The following is a 22,036-nucleotide window of genomic DNA, read 5'->3' as shown; positions in this document are numbered from 1 at the left end:
CTGGAGTATAGTGGCAAGATCTTGGCTCACTGCAGCCTCCACTTCTTGGGCTCAAGCCTCCCACCTCAGCCTGCTGAGTAACTGGGACTACAGATGCATGCCACCATGCCTGGCTAATTTTTGTATTTTTTTTCTAGAGACATGGTTTTGTCATCGTTCCCAGGCTGGTCTCGAACTCCCAGGCTGGTCTCTGAGCTCAAATGTCCACCCTCTTCAGCCTTCCAAAGTGCTGGGATTACAGGCGTGAGCCACCACGTTCTTTTCTTGTATTTTAAGTCATTAAAAAAAAAAGTTTCTCTGTTGTAGCCACTTCCAAAATAGAGAACCCATGACTATGTCTTAAAGTTGTAGTTTTCAAACTCCAGTTTGCCTGGTAGTCTCCTAGAGGACCTATTAAAACAGATTTCTAGGTCCTATCCGTAGAGTGTCTGAATCATTGTAGCCTGGGAATTTGTATTTCTGGCACATTCCCTGGTGATACTGATGCTGCTGGTCTATGGACCATGATTTGAGAACCACTGCTCTAAAGGAAATTTATGAAGTGATATCACAGAGGAGGAGATATTGAGTAATCTATGGGAAAATTCCTTTAAAAGACGTCCATAGCATATGCAGCAACTATTGCAATGTGAATGCTTCTTCAGAAGATTATCAGCAAAAGTCAAGGGCACAGATCTGACTTGTGCTGACATGCTTAGTAATATGGGAAAAATTTTCAGTATGATTAGTCAGCATGATCCTACTATGTAGACTTCTGATATAATACCCTCTTTGTATGTGTGTGTGTGTTCACTCAATGGTGGTATTATTTAATATTTTTTAACTGCTTTTTTGAGGTAAGACTGACATACAAGAAGCCTATACATGTTCAATGCTTCCTACTTTATTTCAAGGAAAGTATTTAGAATTCATAAGGGAATAGATAATATTTGAATAACATATCACTAAATGTAGATTACTTTTAAAGAAATCTTGTTCTTTATAAATTGGGCTTTTAATTGAAACTGTGATGTAAGACCTCATGCTTCTCTTAATTCGAAAGAGATGTGTGGGTCGGGTGTGGTGGTTCATGCCTGTAATCCCGCACCTTGGGAGGCCGAGGCAGGCGGATCACTTGAGGTCAGGAGTTTGAGACCAGCCCGGCCAACATGGTGAAATTCCATCTCTACTAAAAATACAAAAATTAGCCAGGTGTGATAGTGGGCACCTGTAATCCCAGCTACTTGGGAGGCTGAGGCAGGAGAATTGCTTGAACCCAGGAGGCAGAGGTTGCAGTGAGCCAAGATCACACCACTGTACTCCAGCCTGAATGACAGAGTGAGACTCCATCTCAAAAAAAAAAAAAAAAAAAGTATGCGTTGACTGCTGAGTGTACACACATGAATGTAAGAATTTGCTTCCTCTACCTCCAAAAATCCCGTTGAAATGCTATAGAAGAAATGAAGGCTTACTTGTCTAAGAATGAGAGAGGGAACTTCCAGTGGGCCAGTGGAGGTCATGAATATCTGGAGGTGAAACTGAAGATGGAGTCACAGTGACTTCACTTTTTAAACATTTTTATTTTGAAATAACTACTGAGTCATAGGAAATTACCCAAAATATATACACAGATTCCATACGGGTTCCATGAAGGGAGTCACCTTTCACCCAGCATTCTTCAACGGTCACATCTTGTATCACTCTACTACAATATCAAAGGCAAGAAATTGACGTTGGTACCATCACAGAGCTTCAGCCATCAGTTTTACCTGATATATGTGCACTTGGGTATGTGTGTGTAGACATTTGGTTTTATTACATGTACGTGTGTATTTGTATAACCACCACCACAATCGAGACACAGGACTATTAATATTTCGTCACCATGAAGATCTCCCTTGTGCTACCCATTACAGTCACACACACCCTATGTCACCCCCCATCCCTAACTCCTGGCAACCACTTATCTGTTCTCCACCTATGAGTTTGTCATTTCAAGAATGTTATGTCAATGGGATCATCCAGTGTGTAAACTTTTGCCATTAGCTTTTTTCAGTCAACACATTTCCCTTGAAATCCATCCAAGTTGTTAACCCTTAAGCACATCAATATTTGCTCTTTTTTATTGCTGTGTAGTATTCCTTGGCGTAAATGTAAAATGTTTTGTTTAATCAATCACCTATTGAAAGACATTTGGAGGAAGGGGCCGGGAACACTCTGAGGGCAAGGCAGCAATGACAAGATTAAATTTGAGAATTACTCTTTCCCAGAGTCTCAGAATGTATCTGCCTTTGGTTCAGAAGATTACAAAGGGTGAGGGTTGGAGGAGATGCAGGAATCAGGGTGAGTATTGGGAGACCTCTCTAGGACTTTTTTGTGTGTGGGTGTGATATGGTATGGGGTGCCAGGAGCCCATGGTGAAGCACACTATAATCAGACATTTGGGGAGGGGAGCAGTCAGTCTGTTCACTTGCTCTGGACTGGTCCACCCTAAAGTGAAGCCAGCTTGTTCATAGGCCCCAGCTAGAAACTCAGTTCCTGGTCTATCCCCTTATTCAAGGAAGAAGTTTGTTAGGGGCATGGAGCCCACTCAAAGGAAACAGAAGCTTACCTCAGTGACCTATGTTAATTGTTAAAACATGTATTTATGAATATATACAGACAGTCCAGACCACCAAACATGTGAGGGAAATCAATTCTAAAGGAGGACCAAGATGAACAAACAGAACATTGACTCTGGAAGACAGAAATTAATCAAGGAACGAAAGAGGATTTTAGCAAAGCCTAATTGTATTAGTGATTCTGGCCATTTTTTAAAAAGGACAAGCTGCAATGAAAGAGAAGAACTCAAAAATAGAGTTCTTTTAATTAATGGTTCTAAACAGGAGGCAGTTGTGTTCCCCAGTGGACTTTTAACAATGTCTAGAAGACACTTTTGGCTGTGACCAGTGGGGTTGGAGGTGCAAATGGCATAGTGGGCAGACGCCAGGGATGCTGCTCAACATCCTACAATGCACAGGACAGCCCCCAAAACAAAGAATTATGTGTCCTAAAATGTCAATATTGCCAAGATTGAGAACTCCTGCTCTAAATTAAAACTATTATTTCCATAATGAAAGAAATGTTCTTTAACATTTAGAAGAGATACATTACGTCTCTCAGTATGGAAAGCCAAAGATGTAGAGAAAACATGGGAGAGCATTTGAAAGACAGAGTATTAATATACATACTTGGGCCCAATCTCCAACTCCTAGGAGTCCTTCCAAGAGAAAAGAGACAATGGGAATGAGAAAATAATCAGATAATAGAGGACAGTTTTCAGTGCCGAGTTAAGATACCAGGTACAAAGCAGGTGAAAGAAAAACCCACGACTAGACACAACCCAGTTAAATTTCAGAGCACCAAAGAGAAAGAGACTATTAAAATATTAGGATAAGCTGGGCGAGAGAGATAGGAAACTCAAGTTTTTGTAATTTTTCTTTAAGTCTGGAGTTAGTTCAAAATAAACTCTAAACAGCTTCTAGTTTGCTTTTCCATTTTCTCTTTATTGTAATTAACTCTATGAAGAACATCCTGGTAGCTAGATGTTGAGAGCAGATGGCTTGGTTATGGGTCATATAACTCTTACTGATTTAATGTCCTCTTGTTGTTCATGCCTCAGACTTTGGAAGGAATTGATACCCAAACCCTGCTCCATTTTTTACAGTTCTCCCCACCCAGTGTTGTCATGGAAAGGAGATTTCGTGATCATCTAGGCAGAGGTTGTTTAATTTACAGATGAAGAAGCCAAGTTCCACAAAATACAACTTACTAATCCAACTTCATGGTGTCAGGAAGTCTGCTTCTCAGATGATGGGCGTTTCAAACAGGACCCATGCCACTGCAAGTCCACTGTGTGCTGGAGTTTTTTTGTCTGAGTCTCGTCTCTATTGATGGGTAGAGCTCAAATTCATAAAGCCTTCATGATTTTTTTTCTGTGCTCTCTCAATAGTCCTTTGTTTATAACTCGACATGGCCTTGTAGTTTCCCTGAGCACTATCATTATTTATGTACATTGCAATCTTGCGGAGGGTAACTTCTCACCTTTACATAGTACAATTTCACAAAGCAAATAAAGTTGGCCCTCTGTACCTGTGGGTTCTGCATCCGTGGATTCGGCCAACACTGATCAAACATAGTTGGGGACAAACCCAATAAAAAAAACAATACAACAATAAAAAGTAATACAAATAAAATAATACAGTGTAACAACTATTTACATACCATTTACATTGTATTAGGTATTATAAGTAATCTAGAGATGATTTAAAGACTATTGGCGAGCTGGATGCAGTGGCTCATTCCTGTCATCCCAGCCCCCTGGGAGGCCAAGGCAGATGGATCATTTAAGGCCAGGAGTTTGAGACCAGCCTGGCCAATATGGCAAAACAGTGTCTTTACTGAAAATACAAAAATAAGCCAGGTGTGTTGGTGGGCGCCTGTAATCCCTGCTACTTAGGATGCTGAGGCAGGAGAATTGCTTGAGCCCAGGAGGGAGAGGTTGCAGTGACTGAGATCAGGCCACTGCACTCCAGCCTGGGCGATAGAGTGAGACTGTCTCTAAATAAATAAATAAAGGAAAATGAGCGTAGGTTATATGATAACACCGTGCCATTTTATATTAGGGACTTGAGCATCTGCTGATTTTGGTAGCTGGGGAGGGCATCCTGGAACCAATCCCCCTAGGATACCAAGGGATGACATCAGTGTCATCTAGTTAACTGGAACTAAATTAATGTTAACTTCTTCATTAAACAGATATTTAATGAATACCTACTATGTACCAGGCACTATTTAAGAGATATGAACAAGATAGATAAGGTCCTTGCTTTTGTAGAGTTTATATTTTGTCGGGAGACAGACCATAAACAAATAGACATAATATTAGGTAGTTAATGAACACAGAGAGAAAATTAAATCTGGGTGAAGTGTGATTAGCTTGCTATTTCAAACAGGGCAGGTAGGAAAGGCACTACATCTAGAAATGTCATCTTCAGAGAGAAAATCTATGGTCGTCTTATCACATTTCGGCCACCTTATCACTGAAGATGTAGAAACACGTAATCATTTTTTATTACTTTATCCCTTTTAGTGTTCCTTTTGGGAAAGGTAACTGGAGTCAGAGAATTCCAAGACCTTTTTAAGGACTGGAAAGCGATAACAAGAGACACTCTGCAGAGCAGCAGAAGTTCTTATCAGAAACACTATGAACCTCAGAAAGTACCGAGAATTTCACATCAAAACTGCAATGCTTGTGAACGTGTCTCCATAAACTTGTTCCTTCAGCCACACCGTGGTAGGGTGTGTCTGTATGCCCATGAGTGTGCATTTATCTTTTAAGTGAGTGTTTGAGGTTGTACATGAGTGTTAGCTCACTGATTCTTGTCCTTCCCAGCCCATTTTTTACCCCATAACCTCAGCTGATGGGGTCATGGGAAAAGAAGTGGTGCAGAGTACAGAGCAAAGGCCAGTGATGCAGGTCCCTGATGCTCTCCAGGGCTCTTGTGTTGTTCTCATTTTTTAACAAACTGAGATTCAGGTATTCATGTCTTTCCTTTTCCTCCCCTTTGCTTATCCTGTAGTATTTTCCCCTCCATGTGGATATTGTTGCTCAAATTTAGCCAAAATTACATTCCATTCAGGAGTTCCTTCTGAAGATTCAAGAGATTCCCACGTCTAGATTGGAGTTTCTTAGAGTTCTCTGCCCGGATATGGATTCCCCCATCATATTCCATGAGACAGCCCAACCTGAGTGTCTTCCAGACCTGAGGTACAGAAACCCAAGTCAGCTTTTCCATTTTATACCCATCTGTGTCTCTCTCACATACTCACCAAAACCTCATCTTGGGCTCCTTACAGCCTGGATACTTGAAGGCAGCCCAATGCTTGCCTTTGTCGTAGAACTGCAGTCATCTCCTTATTAGTCCCAGGCTCAGGGCCCAACCCGGGAGCAGAGATTCTATTTGAGTTGAGTTGTGAAGACAGATCCCAAAACTTCTTTTCAAAAACTCCTCCCTACACTTCCTTTCTCACCTTGGGTTCTTCTTACTCATTCCCAGACATTCAGATTTATTTGCTAATTCATTCATTCTCTGTATTGATTTCTTAGGGCAGCCAAAACAAACTACCACAAACTCGATGGCTTAAAACTAACAGTTCTGGAGGCCAGAGGCCCAAAATCAAGGTGTTGCCAGGGTTAGCTCCTCTGCAAACCCCGAGGGAGAATCTGTCCCATGCCTCTCTCCTGGCTTCTGGTGACTGCAAGCTCTTCTCCATGTTCCTTGGCTTGTAGACTCACCACTCCAATCTCTATCTCTGTCTTCAAGTCACCTTTCTTCCTTTGTGTCATAAGTCTTTGCCTGCCTTTTTCTTGTAAGTATGCCTGTGATTGAATTTAGACACCACCCTAAATCCAGGCCAATCTTATTGAGAGATCCTTAATGATATCTGAAAAGACCTTTTTCTCATAAGGTCATATATTCGCTAGTTCCAGGGGTCAGGAAATGAATGTATCTTTGGGGGTGGGGGACACCATTCAATCCACCACATTCATCAACATATATTTATTCCATCACTTCTGGACTATTTTGCTTAGGCTCGAGGAAAATCTCTGTGGATGGAACAAAATTCCTGCTTTCACAGAGTGTACAGAGCTTGATAGGAGCCAGTGTTTCTCTGGTAATCCCAATGAAAAAGGATGACAGTGACACAAATTGGGACCTTCATGAGAACTGGACATTTGGTCTCCTTGAATGTGCTCCTTTGTGCAGAAAAAACCAAGATTCTGCCACAGCACTCCAGCCTGGATAACAGAGTAAGACTCCATCTCAAAAAACAAACTATAAACTAAGTTCCTCCCAAAGTTAGTTCAGCCTACACCCAGGAGTGAACAAGGACAGCTTGGAAGTTAGAATAAAGATGGAGTTGGTTAGGTCAGATCTCTTCCACTGCCTCAGTTACATTTTGCAATGGTGGTTTGCTCTCATGAGCTAGGCCAAGTCTAGACTTCACCAGATGCTGTATCTGTGTTCAACACTTTGCCCCTCCCTAATCTTTGTTTCAAAGAGTGCTCCCTCAGTTAATCACATGCTTCTAAATCCTTGTCTTAGGTTCTGCTTCTAGGGAACCTGACCCTTACGTATGTACATATGCATGAACATGCATACATACATGTACATATGCATGAACATGCATACATACATGTACATATGTGTGTACTTACAGACAATGACTTTTTAATTTTCAGCTGGAAGTGATGTTTATTGGATCAGTAGTGATGCAGGGGATGGCAGAGGGAGAAAAACTGTGATGCAGGGACCATGGCAGCCTCAACAGGCCCCTAAAGCTGCTCTGGAGCTAAGAAGGCCGGGCCTTAATGTTCTTACATTGATCGGTCATTAGGTACAGGCCTCCTGGGAAGGGGCATGACCTTGGGTGAGGCTGCTTTTGGATGTGGAGGTGACCCCTGAAGAGACCGACAGCCAGATGCCTTCTGCTGACTGTACTACCAGTAACTGAGCTAACAAGCCCTTCATGGAAAGGGATTTTGGGCCACATTTTACCATACATCTCAGAGAGAACAGGAAAGCTGGCATCTCTGCCATGCTACATCATATGGGGGTTGTGAGGATCAAAGCAAATAGAACATAGAGGACTTCTGCAAAAGAACCTGGCTTATGGTAAGCCTCCAATCAATCTTGTTTGTGGTGTTAGCATTTCACAAAATTATTTTAAATATCTCTTTATTTTGCAGATAATAGAAGCCTCTGAAGGTAAATACAATACTTGACCAAGTTCACATAATAAGTTAATGTCAAAGCTATGAATAAAAACCTTTTGTTCTGAAATCAAATCTTACCTTTGTTCCAAACTAGCTTCGCTGTAGCATACAGTATTCGTAGTTTACTAATTCATGTTGTTTGGGGTGGTGTGGGGAAGCTGTATCTTACTTTTTTAATCCTGCAAGGTCTATTGTAAGAAAATCTCACTCTGATTTCAAGGAGAAAGATGAACTTAGGTAACTTAACTAGAAGATGGGTCAGTGTTTTAAATAAACTTTGCAGAATGAAAAATGTGCAGGCTAGGAGATGCTATCTTCAAGGTCAAACATCTCTCAACCTTCAATGCATGGAAATTGTGGAATGGGGCTGTTGGAAATTTTACACGTTCATAAATATTGACAGGCTGACAAAGAATTTTAATTTTGAGATGTCTGACTCTGATTATTTCTAAGACATAAACACCTTTCAATTCTCCCCTTAGGCCAAAGATCAAACTTTGGCTGTCGTCTTTTAGATAAGGAATCTGACTGTGAGATGTAATCCAGATTTATACACATTTCTGCCCGGGGAAGCCAACCATTCAGTTGTCAAAGAAATGTGAGAGCTGGCTCTTGCCTGGGACCTCCTTGTTTGTTCTGCTGTGTAATTCTCAACCAAACCCTGAGGGAGCAACTTATATGCTCTGCCTGGGAATCTCCCACTTTGGGTGGAGGTAGGTAGGGTTCTTCTGGGTAACTCTTTTCAAATGCAAAACTTCAGCAGCTTCTCGCTGCACTTAGAACAAATTCCAGACTTGTAACTATGGTCTGCAAGGGCTTATGCAGTCTTTTTCCTCCTCTTTTGCCTTCCTAGCAGGCTCCTTGCTCATTACTCCAGCTGCAATGATCTTTCAGTTCTTCCAAGTCTTCCTGTTGTAGGGATTTTGCTCAAGATCTTCCATCTTCTTGAGATATCCTTCCCCGGACTTGCTTTTTGTCTCAACTGAAAGCTCATCTCCTCCTCGAGGCATTCCTGATCACTCTGGATCAGCAGTGTTAGTCTATGTCACAGTGAAACTGCCTTTGCAAAAATTATATCAGTGAGAAAATTATGATGATTAAAGAGATCTGATCTAACTCACACCCCTCTTGCCTTTATCTTTCAAGCTGTCTTAATTATTCCCGGGCTTAGATGAAGCTAACTTTGGAAGACATTTAGGTTATAGTTTAAATGATAATAGGCTTCCCCCAAAATACAACCACCTTTGTAAAGCTAATGAAATGCCACCAGGCTAGAGGGAGGACAGGAACCTGAATTCTGCTAAGGTGTAGACATAAACAATTGCCACCCATTATTCTGGAGGTCCTGCAGATAATGTCACTATTGTAAAACACATGATTGGCCTTTTAAGATATCTTTTCAGGTGTTTTTTGCATGTCTGATACCCATGGCTCTAAGTGGACCCAACTACCCTTCCCTCACTCCTCTTGTGGCCCCACTCAGAAGCAACTCTCTGCTGGAGACACCTTCAACCCCCTGTGATTTTATTTTTACCCCACCTGATCATCAGCAAGCACCCATTACCCGAACACCCCCACCCCTTCCTACAAACTGCTTTGTAAAACCCCTAAACTATGAGCCTTAGATGAAATTGATTTGAGTAATAACTCCATCTCCCATGTGGCATGGTTGGCCTTGCGTCAATTAAACTCTTTACTGCAATACTGTGGTCTTTATTTGTGCAGCAGACAGGAAGACTCTGCCAGGCAGTTACAACAGTGCTTGCTCTGCTTCATATTTTCCTTCAGGAGTTTTATCCTAAAATGTAAATATTGATCAGCTTTTTAAATTGTCTTGGAAGTAGGGGCCATGCCCGTCTTGTTTCCATCCTCTATTTCCTTCTCTGCTGTTTACTTTTGGGTTATTTAAACATTTAAAAAAAATCTACTGTGTTTTAACCATATATTTTTGTCTGGTTTTTAAGTAGTTGCCCTGAGGTTTATAATTACATATTTAGCTTTTTAACTGTCTACTGAAATTCAACATTTTACCATTTCCAGTGGAATATCAACACTCCTATAAGCATCTCTTTACTTCCCTTTAGGTTATAATTTTTCATCCAGTACATCTATGTATATTGAAAACCCCAGTAAACGGCGTTTAATTTTTGCTTTCCATCTTTTTTCTCAAGCAAAGAATGGTCTATTTACTCTTTCATTTGCTCTTTATTACTGATGTTTAAAATTTCTATCTGGTATCATTTTCCTTCCTTTTGAGGAGCTTGCTTTAGCAATTTGGTGAGGACAGATCTGTTGTAAACGATTTTTCTTAGTTTTTCTTCATCTGAGCATGTCCTTATTTCAACTTTATTTCTGAAGGATATTTTTTCTGGATGTAGAGTTTGTGTTGACAGTTCTTTCATTTCAACACTTTAAGAATAGTGTGCAACTACCCTCTGGGCCCATAGTTTTGAAACAGGATTTTTCTCGGCCCCTTTGTTGGGCTCACAGCAGGGACATCCCATCAACTCGACCCATCACGCTCAGCCCCTTGCAGGAGGGAGCACATGAGCTCATGAGTACAGGATTCATCCAGCCACTCTGAGTGCCAACACAGGAGCAAACTCCTTGTCAGCCCACGGCCAGACCAGATGTGTTACCTCCAGGGGAACATGGCGGTGCCCAGGCAGAGGTGCCGGTGACCCCAAAGCAGCAGCGTTAGTGTGCTCATTAGCTCTTTTAGTTCCACTGTCCACAGCCTGATGGACAGCAGTGTGTTAGCAGCTCGGTCAGCCCCTTGTCCTGTTATATGGGGTGATGCCCTCCACCAGCGAGGCCAAAGGGCCAGTGCTACAGCCTTTCAGAGTACCTGAGCTCAGTGTGTCCCAAGCTCTTGTCCAGAGTCCAAGAAGAATGAGGTCATGTTGATGATTAAAAGGTGATGAGAATGTAAGATTTTATTGAGCAATGAAACGGCTCTCATCAGAGAGAGGAGTTTGTGGGGGAGGGGGGTGGTTGTTCCCCACCCCTGCAGTCAGGTGATTCCTCCCTCTCTGTGTTTCTGGGTCAGAGGCTTATTATTATTATTATTATTTTTCGACAGAGTCTTGCTCTGTCATCCAGGCTGGAGTACAGTGGTGCCATCTTGGCTCACAGCAACCTCTGCCTCCCAGGTTTAAGCAATTCTCCTGCCTCAGCCTCTGGAGCAGCTGGGACTACAGGTGTGTACCATCATGCCTGACTAATATTTTTGTATTTTTAGTAGAGATGGGGTTTTGCCATGTTGGCCAACCTGGTCTTGAATTCCTGACCTCAAGTGATCCACCCACCTTGGCCTGCCAAAGTGCTGGGTCAAGGGCTTTTTATGGACTCAGAATGGGGAGTGCATGCTGACTGGTTTGTATGCAAAAGATTAAAACGAAGACATCACTCAAAGGTGGGCACAACAGTGTAGAAAACCAATTAGGAAAGGGTAGGAAAATGTAAAATAGGTAAAGGGTGGGGATCAACCAGAGGAAAGTACGCCAAATGGGAAGACAAGTTCTCAATCTGATCTGAGGATTTAACCTGTAGCTTGGCTTTCAGGCTTTAAATTGTCTTTGCCTTGGAGGTGGGGTTTCAACAGGGATCTGCCCCTTTCTGCCTAGGCATTGAGCTGCCTCCTGTAACTATCAGTTTCTCGTGAGAAATCTGCAGTAATTTCAATTGCTGTGTCTCTATGGATAATGACTTTATTCTTTTTCCTTAGTTTTTAACTGAGTAAGATGTGTCTTGGTGTGGATTTATTTTGGTTTGTCCTGTTTGGGAATTACTCAGCTTCTTGAATCTGTAGGTTTATGTCTTTCACCAAATTTGGGAAGTTTTCAACTTGTAATCTTCAAATATTTTTTCAGTACTGTATTCTTTCTATTTCCAGGATTTCAGTCACATGAATGTTAAAACATTTATTATCACGTAGATCCATGAGGCTCTATTAAAGTTTTTCAATCTTTTTCTTTCTTTTTAGATTGGGTAAGTTCTTTTGCTCCATCTTCAAGTTCACTGACTCTTTCTTCTGTTATCTTCATTCTATTAAGCCCATTCAGTGAGGGGTTTTTTTTTTTTTTTAAATCGCAGTTGTGCTTTTCAGTTCTAAGATACTGACTTGATTCTTCTGTATATCCTCTATGTCTTTGCTGAGACTTTCTCTCTTTCCTTTGGTTTCAAAAGCATTTAGAGTTGCTTGCTCAAGCAACTGTATTTTTATACTATATTTTAAAGGCTTTCTCAGATAATTTCAACATTTGTATTATATCTGTGTTGATGTCCATTGATTATCTCTTACCATTTGAGTTTAGCCTTTCCTGATGTTTCATTTGTTGGAGTAATTTTAGATAGTATCCTGAATATTTTAAATGTAGTGATAATAGACTCTGGGTCTTTCTAAAATCCTGTGAAGAATGTTGATATTTTTCTTTTAGCAGTCAGTTGGGCTGTCTGAGGCCAGGCCCCAAGTTCTACCTGACATTCTATGGGTTATGATTCCAACATTTGTCCAGTTTTCAAACACTTTTCAGTGCTATTTGGATCTGCCCTGCATGTGCTCCATCTAGTGGCCAGTCTGAATCCTGGAAGGTAGTTTGTTCATTGAGCAATGTATCTATGTAGTAGGCTGAGTAGGATCAGATCTGTACATGCACTGTAAGAGAATGAGCCCAAATGTTCATAAACACATTTATGGGTTTGTTTTCTTGAGTTCTACTTTATTTCATGCCTTTAATATTTTCTGTTTCCTGGAAGTTCCTCTTTTTGGCCTTCTGATTACAAAACTAGAAATTGATTATCCCACTCTGGTGGGTTGGTTGCCAGTGGTGGGGATACAGAGAGAAAAATGGAGGTTTTCCCTCAATCTCTTGGGATCACAAGTCCAGAAAACAGAAATTTCTCTCCCATAGAGTTTTGGCTTCTGTGAGTGCCTGTTATTGGAGCTCTTCTGCCACCCTCGCAAATTTGATTTTATGAAAAAACAATCTTAGTAATAATAACAAAGGGAGAGTAGAAAATTTGAGGAGGTCATAAATATGTTGATGGCCTTGATGGTGGTGATGGTTTCATGGGTGTATACTTCCGCCAAACTCATTAAGATGTTTACACTGAAATGTACAGCTTTTTATGTGTCAGCTAAAAAATAGAAAAAAGAGAAAACCAAATGGGGATTTCTATAGTTTCTTTTGGAGGTAGGAGTTCCCTTCTCAGGTCCTCATGGCTTCTCCTACAGTTTTCTCATCTGTCTCTGCACTGTTGCCCACTACCAGGTCTGGTGTTTAAGTTCAGGCCAAGATATACTAGAGGAAAGAAGATTGAAAAACCCACCTGTGGTTCGGCAGCGTTTCAAATTCTGGTCTTCTCCCCCAATCTGTGTGCTGCCATTTCCTTCTCAGAGTCCTCAAATAGCTGCTTCGTGTGTTGTGTCCATGTTTTATTGCTCTATTCAATGGGAGAGGCAGAATCGAGTGTGTTTCTTCCATGTTACCTGGAAACAGAAATCCTTAGTTATTGATTTAGGTGAGACACAAAACCTTCTGCTATTTGTGCTGATTCTTTTTTTTTTTTTTTTTTTTTTTTGAGACGGAGTCTCGCTCTGTCGCCCAGGCTGGAGTGCAGTGGTGCAATCTCGGCTCACTGCAAGCTCCGCCTCCCGGGTTCACGCCATTCTCCTGCCTCAGCCTCCCGAGTAGCTGGGACTACAGGCGCCCGCCACTGCGCCCGGCTAATTTTTTGTATTTTTAGTAGAGATGGGGTTTCACCGTGGTCTCGATCTCCTGACCTCGTGATCCGCCCACCTCGGCCTCCCAAAGTGCTGGGATTACAGGCGTGAGCCACCGCGCCCGGCCTGTGCTGATTCTTTAACCCAAATAGCTGCCTTGTTTTATTCGTGGGGAGCCACTGGAGTTCTAATCCTGGTGCTGGAGTGAGTTGGTCAAGTTAGTTAATGTCTCTGAGGCATTGTGTACATTGTGAATACTGTAGTATTACCTGCCCAACTTGTCCCCTACCCATGATTATTGTGATGATAAAAAAAGATGTTGGATGTGACAATACTTCGAAAAGTATAAAGTGGGCTGGGTGCAGTGGCTTACACCTGTAATCCCAGCACTTTGGGAGGCCGAGGTGGGCCTATCATTTGAGGCCAGGAGTTTGTGACCAGCCTGGTCAGCGTGGTGAAACGCCATCTCTACTAAAAATACAAAAATTTGTTGGGTGTGGTAACAGGTGCCTGTAATCCCAGGTACTCAGGAGGCTGAGGCGGGAGAATCACTTCAACCTGGGAGGCAGAGGTTGCAGTGAGACGAGATCAAGCCACTGCACTCCAACCTGGGCAACAGAGTGAGATACATCTCAAAAAAAAAAGTATAAAGTGGTATATAGAAAATAAATTATCTCCTGCGACCTGCAGAAAGTGACTGATAGGTGTATTCCTGGAATAGGGATGGAGGATCGACCAGCTGTCTGTCTGTGTTGGGCTGGGAGCACCTCTAGGACTCCCTCATCCCCCTGTGTACTCTGTACACAGGCCACCATCCTTCCTCCCTGAAACTCTCTTCTCTCTCAGGTTTCTGGGCACTGTAAGAAGCATCATTGGTAATTAAAGACTAACAGACCAGAAATCAGGGGATGAAACTCATGATTCTGTCACTGATAATCTCTTCACTTTTCCTCGCGGTGTTCCAGTTTCCTCATCTTTAAAATAAGAAGAATCAAAAGTCAACAATGATTTTCAAGCTCTGTTTTATGGAGTCTTTGTTAACCAGCACTCCCTTAGTAGCGGTGAATGCTTGGGGTGGGGGTGAGGTTGGAGATGGGAGGGCTGAGATGACAGTTTGATTTTTATCTGCTTTTGAGACAGGGTCTTGCTCTGTCAGCCTGATGATGGCTCACTGAAGCTTCAACCTCCCAGGGCTAAATCATTCCTTCTACCTCAGCCTCCCGAGTAGCTAGGACAACAGGCATGTGCTGCCATACCCAGCTAATTTTTGTATTTTTTTGTAGAGATGGGGTTTTGCCATGTCACCCAGGCTGGTCTTGAACTCCTGGACTCAAATGATCCTCCTGTGTCAGCCTCCCAGAGTGCTGCGATTACAGGTGTGAGCCACCATGCCCTACCGAAACATCAGTTCTTCAAGTCTCCAACCCATCTTGTACTGGAGCAGTTCTGCTATTCTCAGTTTTCTCGCAGATTTTTCACTTGACAAAAAGGTCCTGTGGCTAAAATATGTTTCAGAACTCTGAGTAGTCCTCAAAGGTAACTATCTCGGGATCCCATACTTTTCCAAGACATCAATTCCCATCCTATCTTTCTGGTTGTTTCTTTCTCTTTAACACCAACTTCTTTGTCTCCTGTCTTTATGTGCGGACATTCCTTAAGTCTTGGTCCCAGGATTGCAATCTTCTTTGCATAACACCTCTCCCCTGGTGAGCTCATCTAATGTTATAGCTTCAGCTGTCCATCAGGGGACTCCCAGTGTCCAATCTCTTTCCTGAGCTTCAGCCAAATATGTTTAACCATCCTCTAAGTCCCTCCATCTAGTAATATATCAATAGATTCAACTCAGCATGTCTCAAACCAGACTCATATATCATCTGCTCTCTGCCATTCCTAAATTAATACTTTTCTTTAACTTCTCTTTTTCTCAGTGGTCATATCAGAAGTTCTTCCAACAACCGAGTTTACAATTTTAGGGTGGTTTTTTATGATGCATTGCCTCTTTGACAATATCCATATAACCTCAAAAGTCTGTTAATCGTGCTTCTTCAGTATCCCTCTGAAAGAATTTTTATTTCGGCTGATGTCATTGAGTTCATATTTTATTCTCCTGTATTCTCCTCTTATTCCAAATGTGCAAGATAGCTCCCTAAAGTGATCTTCCTGTCCCCAACATTCTTTCCCCTGATCACATCATGCTCGGACCAGTATCTGAAAGCAAGAATCTTTGTAAGTCATTACGTTGTTAAATGACATCTCTATTGGGTATAGAATAAAGCCCTGAAGATTCAGACTGCAGCCAGTGTCTTTGCCTTCTTTTACCTTACCTCACCTGCCTCCAATAAATGTATTTCCTCTACACAGATTAGTCCTCTAATTATTTCGCAGACACACCAGGAGTCTTTATTTTCCATTCTTCTTTATGATGATTTTATGAGGCTTACCCCATTCCTCAAAGACAAATTTTCATCCACTCCCTTATGGCATTATCCTGACATCCCAGTCATGGAGATTTTACCTTTTCTTTCAAAGCATTTACTTTGACATAACTTATGTAAACTTACGTTTAGTATCTTTGTGCATGTCTTGCCTCCCAGCCACACTGTAACTTTATCGAAATCAGGAATTGAGTCTTTAATATTCTTGTACCACATCAGAATGCTTGGGAAACAGGAAATGCTTGGGAATTGAGGAATTGAATCTTTAATATTCTTGTGCCACACCAGAATGCTTGGAAATGCATCAAATTTGTAGAGATAAAATGATTCATAATCTCTTTCATAAGAGCAGTTACCATGAATTATACTAAGTATACTTGTTTGCTTTTCTTTCTCTGTGGTTTCACCCATATTGGCCAGAATATGCTTCATGAATTAAACAGGAAGTATTGAACATAAAGTTTTATAAACCAATCCAAAAATTTAATAGCAAGGAACTATTGCAACTTGGGGTAAAATCTTTATAGGCTTCCTTTTTATCTATTTCTTAACAGCACACGTTTTGTGTATTGAAAATCCTGTCTCAGTTACATCCATATAATTATATTCATTAATGGATTAATGCAATGTTGATTGACCCTTTCTTTCAGATTCGTCTTAAATGGTAAGCAAAACTCTAAGAGACTGGGATTCCTAATGGCATAACTAGCTTCTCAAAGTTTCAGTATATATCATTGGATCTCAAAGTACTCTTTGATTGACAATATGAAAATATTTACAATAGAAAAAATGAAAAATAACTATAATAAGAAAAAGTAGGGGAGTGACTAAGTAATGTCTGGCATATCCACATCATATAACACGGTATTTTTAAATCTTAGCTAAAATTTGTTAAATCGTACTGAGTTTTTAATGACACAGATGCATGCCAGCTTTTTGATGTTATGCAACTTTTCCATCATTACAGATTGTTGCACTTGACAATGCTGATCTTGGAAATTATTTGAAAGAAATCTGAAAACAATTGCTTTTTCTCAAAAGTATGCCACTTTGTCTTCCCCATTTGCATGTGACAACAGTAAGCAAAATGGCAAATTGCATTACACCCTTGTTCAGCACTCTCAAGCTTGGATTATACAGTGACACTGCTACTTCTTTCATTGCTCTGCTATTTCTGTAACAGTTATCACTGTCAAAGAATGTTATTTACTTCAGAAGTTACTTCCTATCTTTGATAAATATCAATTGTTTTTCTCAAGGATATCAGTTATGGAGATAACCATAGCCAATAAAAACCACTGCTCTGTATGAAATGCTCACTGTATGCTAGAAAATACGTGGCTGGAATCAAGTGCATATGCGATGTCACAAAAATAACAGTTTCAACTTTTGCGTAGAATGAATAATGGCAATTCTCCTCCCAACACACTGTACTCTACCTAGACTCTTTAGTGGTGTGCAATTCATCAGGACTTTTGAGGCACATGGCAGAAGGCAGCATTTCATTGTGATTGCTGGATGAAGTTTCCAATGAAAATTAAAGATTAATGATGTCAGTATGTAAAAGTCAATAAGAAGAAAAGGCCAGGACTCTAAAACATTTGTAAACAGTGTAAAGCTTTGTACCAATCAAATGGCTGCAGACAGGGAAAGCTAATACCAACGCAATAAAAACCGAGCGCTAACCTTTCACTGTGTCTGGTGCTGAGCTTCTAGCATTTGATGAATGGCTACCTTGTGCCAGTAGGTCACTGGGGAGTGTCTGGGTCTTTCATGTGGTTGGGACAGCTGTGGGCAATCTGTGGATATGGATTACCCTGCTGAGAGACGCAGCTACGTGTGAAGGCAACACTGCACTTAGGAGGAGTCAAAAAATAGATTAATATCAAGTACCAATTTACAATGTGGATGAAATCTTTGTGGGATTTTCAACTCAACAGAAATTGTCTCATTGGCTTTTGATGTCTCCTTGAAATGAGATCATTTTGTCTCCAAGCTGGTATTTACATGTGGGTAATTAGGTTTCCTATTCATCACTTCCATCATCCTCGTAAGTTGTATGAGATAGGTGCTGCTTTTGCTGCCTCATCTTCTTACAAAGGCTCAAAGAAGCTCAGTAACTTGTCTAAAGTGGCAGAGCTAATAAATTGCTGAGCTGGGACCTGAACCCGGGTCTGTCTGATTCCATAGCTTGAGTTGTCATGCAATGGAAGGTGAACTGTAGCATTTGGTGAATGTAAAACTTCCTGCTTGCTTACATTAAAGGCTATTGCTATTTTTTTTTAAATTAGGGGAGACTGGGTGGGGGGAAGGGTACAGTGTGTCTCAATTCTGAAATTCAAAAAGGGCCACATAGGAACCTCTATTCCTCTTGCCCTTTTGGCATAATATCCCCAGTTGTAGCAGGAACCAGTAGAATGGGTTTCCCTTCATTGTTTTTGAGAAGGAAATGCCTGTTGAACTTTGACAACAATGTTAACGATTGCCAGAGACCCTCAATTTATTATTCATCTCTCAGGAATCCTATGGAAATTTCCTTTGAATACTCTTTCCTCATCAATATTAATAATCGCATGATGTCGTGCATGCTTTGTGTTCGTCAAAATGCCATTGTGCATGTGACCTCATTCCATCTTTAATATTTTATTGGAAGCTTTCTACATGTTAAGCACTGTGTTAGATGCAGGAGATATCAAAAGATGTATAGCACAACTTCTCCCTCAAGAGTTGAGTCTGAACTCTAACCTGATGTCATGAAGTAGACCAGATACCTTCCACATTTTATACACTATTATTTTCCACAGCATAACCTTCTATCCTCACCTTCTACAACTTCCTTGTCATATTTTTTACTCTATCAATGTTATTTTTTTCAGGTTGGTTTGTTTGTTTATTTGTTTTTAAACAGATAGTCTTGCTCTGTTGCCCAGGCTATTGTGCAGGGGTGCAATCATAGCCTACTGCAGCCTCCAACTCCTGGGCTCAAGCAATCCTCCTGAGTAGCTGGGACTACAGGTGCATGCCATCACACTCAGGTAATTTTAAAACTATCTTTTGTAGAAATGCTGTATTGTCCCAGCTGGTCTGAAACTCCTGGCCTCAAGTGATCTTCCAATATTCTTATATTTACTCCTCCTTAAATATTAATGAGCAACTAAACATTCTCACATTCATCTCTAAGGTTTTTCTCATGCTTCATCTCTTCTTGACCTACTTTTCTGTATGTCCAAATTGGACCCATCCATAAACCAAGGTGGAGTCTCCTCTCCTCCTTGACAGCTATTCAGGAATCAGGCAACCTCTCCCCTCTTTCAATTTTCACTTCAGTTATTGTCACCATCTTACATTTGATACTTGGAATATAGTGTAGTTTGATATAAACACATTTTTCTTCTGTATGTAATTGGTCTCATGGCGTATCTATAAATACAGAAAGATCATCGATAGGTATTCTACATAAATAAAAGTACTGTGCAATATGCATGATATTTGCTAAAAAGAATACTAGGAATAATATGGAGCTTGTAAATTGGAGATCGGTGCCAGATTTAATACCAAAATACGTATTTTTGAGCTAGTAAAATACTGGCATACATAGTTTTTCAAAAGTTTTAATTGATTGTCAGTATCTAAGTACTGGAAGATCTAACATAGCATTCTAAATTTCTGGCTTCACTTGAAAACTCAGAGGCAATGTTTGGCCTACTTTTTGCATGGTAACTGTAAGCTGAGGCCAAGAAGCAACTGCCATTGCCTCCTCAATCTTCGGGTGGATGAGAGTCAGTTTCCCATTTATCACCATTCTCATTCTAATTATTTCTCACAACAGCGTTAAAAAGAAAGTGAAGGCTGGGCATGGTGGCTCACACCTGTAGTCCCAGCACTTTGGGAGGCTGAGGTGAGCAGGTCACTTGAGGCCAGGAGTTCAAGACCAGCCTGGCCAACATGGTGAAACCCTATCTCTACTAAAAATAAAAACTAGCCAGGCATGGGGGTGCATGCCTGTAATCCCAGCTACTCAGGAGGCTGAGGCAGAAGTTTCACTTGAACCCAGGAGATGGAGGTTGCAGTGAGCTGAAATCGCACCACTGCACTCCAGCTTGGGTGACAGAGTGAGACCTGTCTCCAAAAAAAATAAAAAAAAAGGAAAGAAAAGATAAGAAAGTGATGTATTTCCTGTTACCTATGGCTCTGTCTCAGGGAACAAAAAGTTAGCATGAAAGGGCTGGTTTTCAAGAAAAACGAGAGGAAGCATTATTATTGTTTGGGGACTGAAGTGGAAAATAGAACTGTGAGTTAATAGTGTGTTTAATAAGAAAACAAAACAAAACATAAGTGGCTATGATGGGATAAACCTGGCCCATTGTAATTTTTGTCATCTTAGCCCTTGCAGACATTTGTGTTTGCTTCTGACCCTTGGATCAGGGAAAGGTCAAGGACCTAAAGGGGGGCTGGGCCGAAGTCCTGGCTCTGGCCTTCACTAGTGTTTGACCTGGGTGGGTTAGGGCTAACCACACTTTTCCTCTCTCTAAAATGGGAATAATGATATCTGCTACATGGTGATACATTGAGCTTAAAATGAGATGCATAACAGGGGACTTTTGTCTGTTTTTGGTAACCCTAGTGCCTGCAACAGTGCCACAGTGCCGTGTGCATGCTTGGGGCTTAATAGACATATATTGAGTAGACAATAACATCTGTAAAGCACGATGAACTTTGCTCATAGGAGGCCATTAGCGAATTTGAGCATGTTGTTAAGGAGCTACTCATACTTGTTAAGTGTAGAGACTATTTGGTCTTTTTTTTTCCCAGCACCTAGGCCTGCCATAGAGCAGGTCATTAATATTTATTTGCAGAATGAATAGATAATGTCTGATTGTCCGTCATTTGGTAATCTTTCTTAAAGAGAGTGGCACTGGGGACATCTGGCTGCTATTTTGGTGTGGCTTTTTTTCCCTCCTTGAGATAAAAGGATTGTCTTGTTGTTCCATGTGGCGTAGGCCTAATATTTTTCTTTCTTTTTACGGTTTGGTATATGGCTAGCGGAGGGTGGTATCTTCTTAAGAAAGTTTATTTCACTTTCTGAAGGTGTTTTTCATTTTCCCAGCTGCCCTTCACTTCCCCCTACATGCCGTTTGCACAACTTCCCAGCTGGCAGATGTGAAGTGGATAACCTTGTAGCAGTCACCAGCATCTTTAACAATGAAGGGTCACAGGGAGCAGGTTAACAATCAGCGTTGTGGGGTTTATTATTACATCCAAGCTCCAGTCTGGTTTTACCAGAGAGCCAGTCTTTTTTTTTTTTTTTTTTTTGAGACGGAGTGTCTCTCTTGTTGCCCAGGCTGGAGTGCAGTGGTGCAATCTCAGCTCACTGCAACCTCCACCTCCTGGGTTCAAGCAATTCTCCTGCCTCAGCCTTGTGAGTAGCTGGGTTTATAGGTGCCTGCCACCATACCTGGCTAATTTTTGTACTTTTAGTAGAGACGGTTTCTCCATGTTGGCCAGGCTGGTCTTGAACTTCACAGGTGATCAGCCTGCCTCGGCCTCCCAAAATGCTGGGATTACAGGTGTGAGCCCCTGTGCCCGGCCACCAGAGAGCCAGTCTTGGGCGGTGCAGCCAGGCCAGCCATTATTTTGTAATCTTGGCTATTCTCTGGTGTCTTTTCCTACTTAACATTAAGGAGTGGTTTTTCAAATAAAGGTTTCATTGACAAGTTTGTAAAAAGGAAAACAAAAGTGAGTTAAAAGTCTGCCTCAGCATTGCATGCTTAGGACAAAGCCCATATTAACTTACGTAACTTTTAGAGGCTTTGTAGTTAGCTTTCCAGCTCTCTCACGTTCATTTCATGCTTTGACTTTGATCTTCAGAGCTTGGGGCTCAGTGGAGGTTAGCGAAATGGGGCATATTGGGTGCCATGCATTGTGTTGGAAACTTTCACAAATGCTGACTTGTTTATTCATAGAAGTTGCCAGCATCATAATGGCCCATGATAACTTATGCAAAACAACTTTGGGTTCTCCTCTGCACCATGGTTGCAATTCAGTTTCATTATCTCCCCGGGAAATACACTCCAGACT

The 22,036-nt window shown here is 41.3% G+C and overlaps 1 long non-coding RNA gene across 1 annotated transcript; it reads right to left on the bottom strand.

Annotated features, from left to right (window-relative positions):
• Positions 1-1,542: 1,542 nt before the first annotated feature.
• On the bottom strand, positions 1,543-21,788 carry LOC134757466 (uncharacterized). Its single transcript, XR_010131460.1, has 3 exons — positions 21,753-21,788; positions 13,130-13,289; positions 1,543-1,684 (listed from the first exon to the last, which is right to left on the bottom strand). It is a non-coding gene; the product is annotated as an uncharacterized lncRNA (long non-coding RNA).
• Positions 21,789-22,036: the final 248 nt, after the last annotated feature.

Source organism: Gorilla gorilla, chromosome 18 (assembly GCF_029281585.2).
Source record: "Gorilla gorilla gorilla isolate KB3781 chromosome 18, NHGRI_mGorGor1-v2.1_pri, whole genome shotgun sequence".
NCBI lineage: Eukaryota > Metazoa > Chordata > Mammalia > Primates > Hominidae > Gorilla > Gorilla gorilla.
This window is presented reverse-complemented; position numbering and strand designations above follow the sequence as displayed.